General features: G+C 44.3%; 1 protein-coding gene across 2 annotated transcripts in view; it reads right to left on the minus strand.

Annotated features, from left to right (window-relative positions):
- The window catches only part of LOC311111964 (uncharacterized protein), a 426,062-nt gene that overhangs the window by 351,610 nt on the left and 63,651 nt on the right, over positions 1–10,801 (minus strand). The gene's annotated exons all lie outside the window — the stretch shown is intronic.

A 10,801-nucleotide genomic window follows, 5' to 3' on the forward strand; every position in this document is an offset into this window, starting at 1 on the left:
AGAGTGTGCGTGCGTGCCTGCATGAATGTGGTGTATGCGTGAGTGCTTGCACATCTATTCAGGTGTTGAATTTGACCCCACTCACCTCCATCCACTGTGGCACCCCACCCAGAGATCCAGCACATCTTCCCCTCCTCAAATCTCTCCCCATAGTTCGGCAGGCAGATAGGCTCAACCAGACCTGGAGGAAAAGACTTAGCCAATAAACCTGCTGTGCTCCTTCAGATTTGAGGTGAATAGAACAGTTACTCTAAGGGCTCTATTCAATCCGTATCGCGGAAGTTCAGCACTAAAGCCCAATTTAAATTTAAACGCAATGTTCCTGCGTTGGCGGAGACTGCATTCACGGTAAACCTTGCATGCTGTTTGTCAGCTCAATCAGAAATTACCTTTACATTTCTATCGCGCAATCTGTAATGCTTCAGCGATACAGATTGAATATTGAATAGAGCCCTAAATCACTATCAGTCAGTAGGACAGACAGACAGGCAGAATTGGGAAAGTGACACATTTGTAGTTGTTTTGCCTCTGTACTCCATGAGACAATGACTATGAGGTTAAAGTGCAGACTGTCAGCTTTCATTTGAGGGTATTTTCATCCATATCGGCTGAACCGTTTAGAAAATACAGCAAAAAATAACAATAATAATTTAAACCTGACAGCCTGCACTTTAACCTCATAATCATTGTATCATTTCAAATCCAAAGTGCTGGAGTACAGAGCCAAAACAACAACAAAAACTTCACTGTCCCAATACTTTTGGGGCTCATTGTAGATAGTGGTACCATTAAAGGTAAGAGGCTCTGTAAGCTTCAATAGCGCAATGTCGTAGTTTAAGCCCTTTGGTTGGTAGTTGGCATGGTAGATAATCTTCTCCACAGAGCGAGACATCACCCCATTGACTGGCTGATCTGTCAATCCCACATGCACCGCCCACAGCATGAGGTTTGTTGCAAACCTTGAGAAAGGATGGACAGTCAACCAATGAAAAACCTTATCACTTTTAAAAGTTATGGTGTGTTCATGTAAGGTCAGTACAGTATAAATGTGTGCGTACATATGTACGTGTAAGCATGTGTGCACACGTGCACCTGTGTTTGTGAGAGGCTCACCCGTAGACACAGTGTGCTGCTGTCACTATCCAGCGTGATGTGATGATGGAGCCCCCACAGAGGTGTTGGTTCTGATAGTGCAGGCTGGCCTGCCAGGGAAAATGGCCTGGTTTGGAGACGTTCCCTCCCACAATACGAGACCTGAACATGGGCCTGGAGCCACACTCTGCAGGGGGCAGCCAGGAGAAAATTGATATGATAATGTTGCTAGTAAACACTCACAACGCACGCACACACACACACACACACACACACACACTTTCTAACTCCACTGTCACTCTTTCACTCACCTAGGCATTTGAGTACGGTCACACTCTCAGAGCTGCACTGGGTCTTACTGGAAAAACAGAGAATGAAGGCTTATACTTACTGCCAACATACACACAGACAGTCTGTGGACCTGAGCACGGAACCAATTGTATATAACATGCTGGAAATAACTTCAGAAAATGAAAGTTAACTGGTTCAAATTAGGTTATTCTCTGTATAACACCAATGGGAAAGTTTGATGTATGCTCTCATTTGTACCATGTACAAACCCATGTACTTTGCCAAAGTCAGGCCCTTATGTAATTGAGAAACATGACATGGACTGAAGTGAAACATGGGATCACAACTAGACTTATGAAGCAGAGCAACGAACACTGCTGTGCCACCTATTGTCCTGCTGGCAAGACAGAAACAATCAATACGCGATTACGAAACATGCTTTAGTTAGTGCCACCGAGCAACATACGTTTCTGAGGGAAACGCAGAATTAGCCTATTCTTGGCACCTTCCATTGTTTCATATAGTCTGACAAATACTGTATCATGCGCCACTTTGGGGGTACCTCCAGACAGTTAGTTCAAAAGGCTTCAGTTCCTATAGCAGGAACAGGGATACATTCAACCATCACAGCCCTGTTGTCAGCCCTACATCAGCATAGTATGTAGTCCTTGTGGTGGCATACTGTAGGTAGATGGCAGAATCAAGAATTTGCATACTTAACTCAATAGTGCTTGTAAAAAGGTATTTGGTTGTAAGGGCATACGCTAGAAGGGGACGAACCTGCTGCTGCAGCTGTACATTTGTTAAAGTTCTGAATACTGGCAGACTGGTAATGAGCACAGTTTTATTTTCTGTCAGAGATGGATGGCCAAATGGTTCACCTGAGGAAGGTGGTGTTGTGGATCTTGACAGTCTGCTGGCGATCTGGTTGACTCAGATTGACTGATACCAGGTTAGCCTGGAAGGCCGACTCGACGGATGAGAGGGGCATGGAGCTGGAACTGATGTAGCTGAGCGAACAAGAAGGAACCACACAGATATTTACAGTTTATTGGTGCACATAGTGTGAATTTTCATTGGCTGCATATGAGATGCAAGGCAGTGGGTGGGTTTGGGATGTTCAGAGGGTATTATCCTCACATTTTGTGACTAGATCCATTGATAGTACTACCCATTCATTTATAATCCATATATAAAAGTGAACACAGGATCCTAATATACTTGGACCACAACATAAATACATTTGTTGACTTTATGGTGATTTATCCACAATCATTTTGAATGGGTGTGTTGTTGATTTCATGTGGCTGAATCAACTTTAATTGTATTTTAAATTGGTCAAATAAAAGTAATTAATTATTAATCCAAACATACTCCTAACATTAACCAGGACGGTCTTAAAGGGATACTTCGGGATTGTGGCACTGAAGCCCTTTATCTACTTCCCCAGAGACAGATGAACTTGTGGATACCATTTGTATGTCTCTGTGTCCAGTTTGAAGGAAGTTAGGTGTAGTTTCGTGAGCCAATGCTAACTAGCATTAGCACAATGACTGGAAGTCTATGGGTATCTAATAGCATGCTAGCAGATCCCCATTGACTTTCAGTCATTGCGCTAACGCTAGTTAGCAATTGTGCTAGCTCTAGTTAGCAACTTCCTTCAAACTGCACGTAGAGACATAAAAATTGTATCCACGTGTTCATCTGACTCTTGGGAAGTAGATAAAGGGCCTCATTGCCAAAATAATCCCCAAAATGGGAACGCGGCCAGATCCGTTGTGAGAAACTGACGATGGTATAACTGAACATCTTAACCTACTTAGAGCGCTGGTTGTTTGGGCTGGTGATTTTTCACGTCATTTAATGCCAGGCTGATTTTAATGGGATTAGCAATGCAGTTAATGGGACCTTTGGGTACAGAAACCCATTAGAAAGCCCTCCCTCTGAATGCTGGGTAAATGTGGGAGTATTACAACGAGGAGGGAGAGAGTTTTCTCACAAACTGCAGAGTAATAGGCTCTTTCTCCTCAGGCCATGTGGGAGAATGGTCTCTATTACATTTTACATTTTAGTCATTTAGCAGACGCTCTTATCCAGAGCGACTTACAGTTAGTGAGTGCATACATTTTTCATACTGGCCCCCCGTGGGAATCGAACCCACAACCCTGGCGTTGCAAGCGCCATGCTCTACCAACTGAGCTATAGGAGGGACCAGTCTCTATGGTGGAATGATCTGTATTCTCTGTATGTCTCTTGACATTGCTCCACTCACCCTCACCGTAGTCATCCACCATGCCAGCCCCAGTGAACCTCTGGCCCTTCACTTATCTTTTTACCCCTGTCACAGAGAACTAATTCAATTCAATTCCCAACCGTGTACCTGGAGTATCCCAGCTGTTTGCAGGCAGAATAACCCAGTGTGTGATCCCAGTTGGCGGAGCACACGGTCCTCCATACACCCCTACTGTTGACCTGCAGCACAGAGCTCCTCCCACTCAGACGCACTGAGGGATAGACAGAAAGAAAGGAAGAAAGAAAGAAAGAAAGAAAGGAAGGAAGAAAGAAAGAAAGAAAGAAAGAAAGAAAGAAAGAAAGAAAGAAAGAAAGAAAGAAAGAAAGAAAGAAAGAAAGAAAGAAAGAAAGAAAGAAAGAAAGAAAGAAAGAAAGAAAGAAAGAAAGAAAGAAAGAAAGAAAGAGACAGACAGACAGACAGACAGACAGACAGACAGACAGACAGACAGACAGACAGACAGACAGACAGACAGACAGACAGAATAATAATATAATATATAATAATATGCCATTTAGCAGATGCTTTTATCCAAAGCGACTTACAGTCATGCGTCCATAATTTTTTTTTTGTGTATGGGTGGTCCCGGGGGTCGAACCCACTACCTTGGCGTTACAAGCGCCGTGCTCTACCAGCTGAACTACAGAGGACCACACTGACATGTCAGTGACTTTCTATATGATGCTCCCAACTGAGATACTGTGTGTCATTAGTGTGTGTACAGGTTACTAAGTGAATAGTCTTGCCTATCTGACCTAGCCTGGGGACGAGGTTACACAGTGAATGATGTGGATGAATGGTGTGAGGGAATTTCAAGCCCTTTATCAGAGTTAAAGTGAGAGAGCATTTTTAGTTGTGTATGTGTGTGGGAGAGAAGTGTGCATCTCACCACATTGCAGTTCGTCCTCCCCATCTGCGCAGTCGCTGACGCCATCACACTGCGCAGATCTGGCAAAACACACAGTGGATGTGCTACAGTGGAACTTCCCCGTGCAGCTGACTCCCACTTTGGAAACAAGGAGGACACACACATGTACACACACACACACACACATTGTTACACACAGTGGTGGAATTGGAAAGAAGTTGTAGTAAAATCCTACGATTCTATGTAAAAAGCACTTCACAGTGATATGTAATGACATGTTCCACCCCTGGTTACGCACAACTTGCCGTGTTATTCAGGCCTCAAGACTAACTTACTGCACTGTGTCTCCTGTTACACATATGACACACGTCTCCTCTTACAATCACAGTAACACAGTACAGAACAATGATACTATTACACCAACACTATGAGCCACTCAGACACTGTATATCCTAATCCTAGTACTTGATACTATATCCTGACACACAACATTGCCTGTTCTAATAGATAGATAACACTATGTAATACAGCCATATAGTGTCAAGTGCATGTGTCCTTGATATCAATCCAACCACATATGGTTCAATATAACTGCTATAGACAGATTATCTTTCTGTAATAATATGGTTGATAATTACTATGTAATAACAAGGCCACGAACAGTTTTCCCTTACCTCCAAGCCCAATGCCTAGGGCTAGACTCAGGGCCAGTAGACCACACGCAACAATCACCAGCAGCACCCAGTGTGCCAGGAGCCGGCTGCATAGCGTCTTAGTCTCTACCAAGTCATCACCTGAAGCACCAGAAATTAACCATGAGAGCACGTCCAAATAATGGAGGACAAGGCAACACTGGCACTAGTAAGGCCACAAACCATTAAGAGCCATGGTTAGCCCCATCACAACATGTGAGGCTCCCATAGATAGGGCAAAGGGGTTTTTCTGACTCTGTGTCCAGAACACGAAAAACTCTTGACGCATAGATGGAGAGTCATTGTGTACACTGGGGCTTCCATACCGTGCATGAAGGGCTGGACCTTGATGAAGCGCATGGAAGGGTGGTAGCTGGGTGGGGTGAGCTGGCCCTGGCTCTTTGGGATGGGGGCAGGGGGCTCCTGGGGCGGAGCGGTGGGTACATGGGGGTCCTGGAGGTCCTGCGAGAAGGGGCCGCTGGTCTGGCTGCTGAGGGGGCTGATGTTGAAGGTAGTGGGGATCTCCACGATTGGCAGGTCCTCATTACTCACAGACTCATCCTCAGTACGGGCCGGGTCCGTTCCCTCTGCCCCAGACACCTGTATGGAGTGTGTTTGAGAGAGAGAGAGAGAGAGAGAGAGAGAGAGAGAGAGAGAGAGAGAGAGAGAGAGAGAGAGAGAGAGAGAGAGAGAGAGAGAGAGAGAGAGAGAGAGAGAGAGAGAGAGAGAGAGAGAGAGAGAGAGAGAGAGAGAAATGGAGGGAGGGCGCGTGAGAGAGAAGGGGGATGGTGTGAGAGAGAGGGAGAGAGAAAATTAGAAAATGAGAAAGAGATAGAAAGAAAAAGAGATGAGGATGGAAGTTGGAGCTCAGCTCCTAAGACATCCTTGTCAGTTGTTTGTTCATCTGAACAGCGTTGACATCAGAACACGCAGACCTCGGGAGGTCAGTCTGGCTACTCACCTTCCTCTCTCCAGCTGATCCATCAGCAGCAGTCTTGTCACTATCAGGTATGGCCATATCTCCTCACCCAGCTAATCATCTTGGCCCCATGGTAGTAAGATGACCCCCACTGGAGGCTGGTGGAGACAGAGTGATGGCAGAGTAAGGACTGCGCTGACAAATTACCAGGATATAATGCTACTGCCTGGCTGAGTGACTGACCAATAGACCGACCACCACCAATGGAGAACCTGATAGCAGTTTCCCTGTCTATTGCTCACAGACCAGTTTCCTAGCAAACTGTATTCACTAACTTAGCCAGTAACTGACAAATTGACCGTTGTAATCCAAATGCCCTACAAACTGCCTGACAAACTGGTTAGATCTCAGTCTGGCCAACTGACTGAGAAACACAGTGACTGGTCTGTCTGTCTTTCTGTTGACCTCCTCTCTCTCTCTCTCTCTCTCTCTCTCTCTCTCTCGCTCTCTCTCTCCTGTGTCTTCTCTCTGGCCACACCCTGATGGAGAGAATGGGACACCTGAGCAGGTGCAACACCAGTGTGCCGTGCCACATAAAGTGGGGATCAAGTAACATCTGAACACTCTTCGACCTCGCGGGTAAGATTACAGTGGAGTATTCTGGGAAGACACTCAGGTAGCTTTGCTGCTACGGTTGTTGAGGGGAATTGGGGAGTGCGGGGGTCTGGGGTTGTAAGGTGAAAGGTCATAAGCCTACTTACTGGCTGTTCCATCTGATTAGTGGTCACTCAGGTGTACAGGCTAACAGAGATGGATGTAAGGAGGCCATGCATCTGGGGAATGCTCCCTTATTTGAATTGCACAGTGCGTGACTGGTCATTGGTGCATAAGAGGAAGGTTTCTCTAATGTCATGGGTACTTATCTGAATCTAAGTGTATGACTAAAATAAAATAATCCATGCTAGTAATTGTGTAGTGAGCAGAGCCTCTGGTGATCTAACACCACCAATAGTAGTACTGTGTCACCAAGTAGTGGAGGGATGATGAGTTCCATTACATCACAGGTCATCATCTAGTGAGGTTACTGGAGAACCCTTTAGCGTTTGACCCTTTTTCTCCGCTTCCTGTGTCATGTTTCCTTGGGTGGTGCTTCGGAGTCTATACTTGTGAGGGTGTATGGCCATGTGTATGTGAAGGCTCTTTCTCTTTCAACGACTAGCCATACAAGTGTAGGAATAAGGAGAGGGCGTTCATGAATGAGGACTATGATGTATTGGCAATATCTTACCACCAGATGTCAGAACCTTATTCTTTGTTCAACCCTACAGCTAAAAGGGATCTCTATGGACTCTATCTAAATGTGTCTTTCCAATGTGATAATTCGCATCCTATCTCCTCGGTTCCTTCTCAAATGTGTTGACGGGGAAGGTCCACGATCCCTACCTCCAATGGATTTTGACGAAGGAGACGAGGAGAGAGGCTGCAAGGTATCGAGGAAAGATTAATTGAGAAAGAGACCTGGACATAGAATTGTCCACATAGCCTGTGACATAGCCAGGCTACAGTTAAACTATGGGTACCATGCTGATACAGAGTAACCCAATCCCCCATGAAGACAGCTAACTAAAAGCTAGGTAAAAGCTAAATCGGAGCTTAAGTGTTGGGTAGTTTGGTAGCTATGATTCAATTTCATAGCTTTGGGTACAGTGATATAACGAAGCCAAAGCTGGGCTCCACTTTTAATTCCCTCCTCTTCCTCCTCCTCTCAGCTCTCTACTCTCAGTCACGACTGTGCAGATAAAGACCGTGTGACTCAGCAGCCAGAACTGAGAACAGTCAGAATGAACACCTCAAATAACCACATCCATCCGGCTTAAATGCATCCATTATAATGACGTCTGTTATAATGGTGATTGGTTAGCGCAATAGTTGGGGTCGCTGTGGAGTCCGTATGGGGGGTGAGTGTGTAGCAGATGGGGTTTTGTGACGCTTGCTCCTTAGCCTGAAATTTAGAAGAGGTACGGCTAAGCAAGCAGCGTGACGTCTGATATATTCACATCCTCGCTCCTTGCCTCCTTCTCAAAACGAGAATTGAAGAAGGTTCGAGAGACCTTGGACCTTCTCCTCCAATATGGTTGAGAATGCGGCGAAGAGTACGATGTGTGGAATCGCGAGTGACAAATTAAGAAAGAACATTCGTCTGTCAATTTGTTGACCTTCCACTCTGTAGATTGGGTTAGTGCACTAAATAATTTGCTGCTCGATATTCCCCAAGGTTAAGATTGTCCACTATTTCTAGTCTAATTGAGAATAAATACTGTCAAATATTTTTTCTTTCTCTTTTAGTATTATCACTTTATAGCCAGACAGTGTATAGGTGGTCTAAACTAGCCTACATCAAATCCTATCACACTGTGAAAAGAGCGCATCAGTCGAGTCTGGTTTGGCTTGATTCAGTGGGCAAATTGGCGCGCGTGTGTGTGTGTGTGTTAATTAGTTGAAGGCGGCTACAGGTCCCATTACCTACCAGTGATGGGGTTATACTGTCCTGATCCCAGTCAGTATCACATCCTCAATATCCTATTGTACATTCATATCCATACACCTTCCATTGAATCACTCTAGTCCATGTTCACATCATGATGTATGCGTGACCATTCAGACAGCCCATTCATTTGCACCATCTCCCCTACTATTTCTAATAGAGGATGTTCACAACGCGACAAAGATTACCTGGGGTCCAAGCTCTGCGTGCTACAGTGCAGGGGGTGTCAGGGCCTCTATGATAAGCCGGCAAGGGACAAGGCCAAGCACACATCATAGAGGACCCCACACACAATCCCAATGTTTTGAGCTGCTGCCCTCCAGGGGGGTCCCACTGTTCAGCAAGGCAAGTTTCATTCCATCAGCCATGAACAGTGGGACATAGGATGATGCAGGCCCAATACATGGTCAGACAGTAAGCCACAGACTTTGAATATGTGAAAATGTAGCCTAAATGTGTGACTTGTGTACTAACTTTCCAGTTCTCCGTGCTGCATGTAATATATTGTGTTGTGTTTGTGTATTTTTATGCTGACATCACGAAATGCCTTTTCATGTAAATGGCCAATAAAGTATAGATCTGTGCTAACCAGGATTATTGGGACGTCCCTAGGCCCAGTGCACTACTTTTGTGAAAAAATTACAACTCATTGTATTTGTATTTGAGCGTTTACAAGCATTTGTAACTTGAGTCTGATAATTATCTGTACAAAACAGTTAATCTGATAATACTTGTGGAATATACAAATAATTGTTTGATATATGTTTTCCAGTTTCTTGAAATACTTTGCAAATGTAACTTATTTCTATGTGAAAACTGAAATGGTCTATTCATTCCTTTGACATTTTAGTAGACACTCTTATCCAGAGCAACTTACAGTAGTGAGTGCATACATTTTCTTACTGGTCCCTCGTGGGAATTGAACCCGCAACCCTAGCGTTGCAAGCACCATGCGCTACCAACTGAGCCACATCATCATAAACCACTTGATGTCTCAATGTACTCAATTACATTGTGCATTGTTTTTCCTGATGGTGATGGAGTCTACAGGGACAAACCTAGATGACCAGCCTATGTACAATTCAGTAATGTACATTTACATTAAGTGGTTTGTAAGGATGGTAAATTAATACTGCACAAAAAGTGGTGTTTTCCATGTTATTTGATCAAGAAAAATATTTAATTTGATGTGGGGATGTTTTGGGTCTTTGCCCATAACTTTGCACCTTTTGATGTAAATGTTTGAGGACAGGGTTTTGTTCTTTCTGGATTCATTTTACATGTATATTTTAGTCATTTAGCAGACATTCTTATCCAGAGCGACTTACAGGAGCAATTCGTGTTAATTGCCTTGCTCAAGGGCACATCTACAGATTTTTTACCTAGTCGGCTACGCTCCTAACCACTAAGCTACCTGCCCCCCCATTATAATGATGATCACAGAGAAAGGGACAGGGCAACAACTCTTACAATTCCAAACTATTGAATCCTGCAAGAGAATGTTCTAAATTGCCAAAGCAGCAATGCTGAAAAAATAGTTTTGCCCACGCCGTGCTACAGACATCTATGTTATATTGGTCCGCTAATACAGGACTAGTAAAGGCCCAGCGCACTACTTTTTTTTATTCATATTCATATTATTTTTAATTCAGATTTTTCAGGGGGTGCTGCAGCATCCTCAGCACCCCTACTTCACACGGTTATGGGGTAGGGACATCCCAAGGATCACAGATAGCACTGACCATAAAGTGTATCATAATGAAGGACCCCTCAACCCGATTCTACACTGCCTTTTGCTCCAAAGAAATGTCTAGTATCCTCGCTGTACTTGCTCCCATTACAGTCCTTTTAGACAGGGTTCTTTGCTCCCATGAAGACTTCTATAGTAACAAAATCCCTGGCTCCAAATGTTGGGCTCCAACTACATAGAAATTATTCAGTTCATTCGAATTAGCCCACTGTTTTTTGTGTGCGCACAACACCTGCCCTTGAAATTCATCGATAACATCGTAAAGGACTACGGGTGGTTTGCATATAAGCAACACAATTGTTTCTATTTCACAATATTGCTGTCACGTCCGTTCCATTTTTGCGCTTGTGATGT

This window comes from Coregonus lavaretus, assembly GCF_964263955.1.
Source record: "Coregonus lavaretus genome assembly, chromosome: 38".
Taxonomy (NCBI): Eukaryota; Metazoa; Chordata; class Actinopteri; order Salmoniformes; family Salmonidae; genus Coregonus; species Coregonus lavaretus.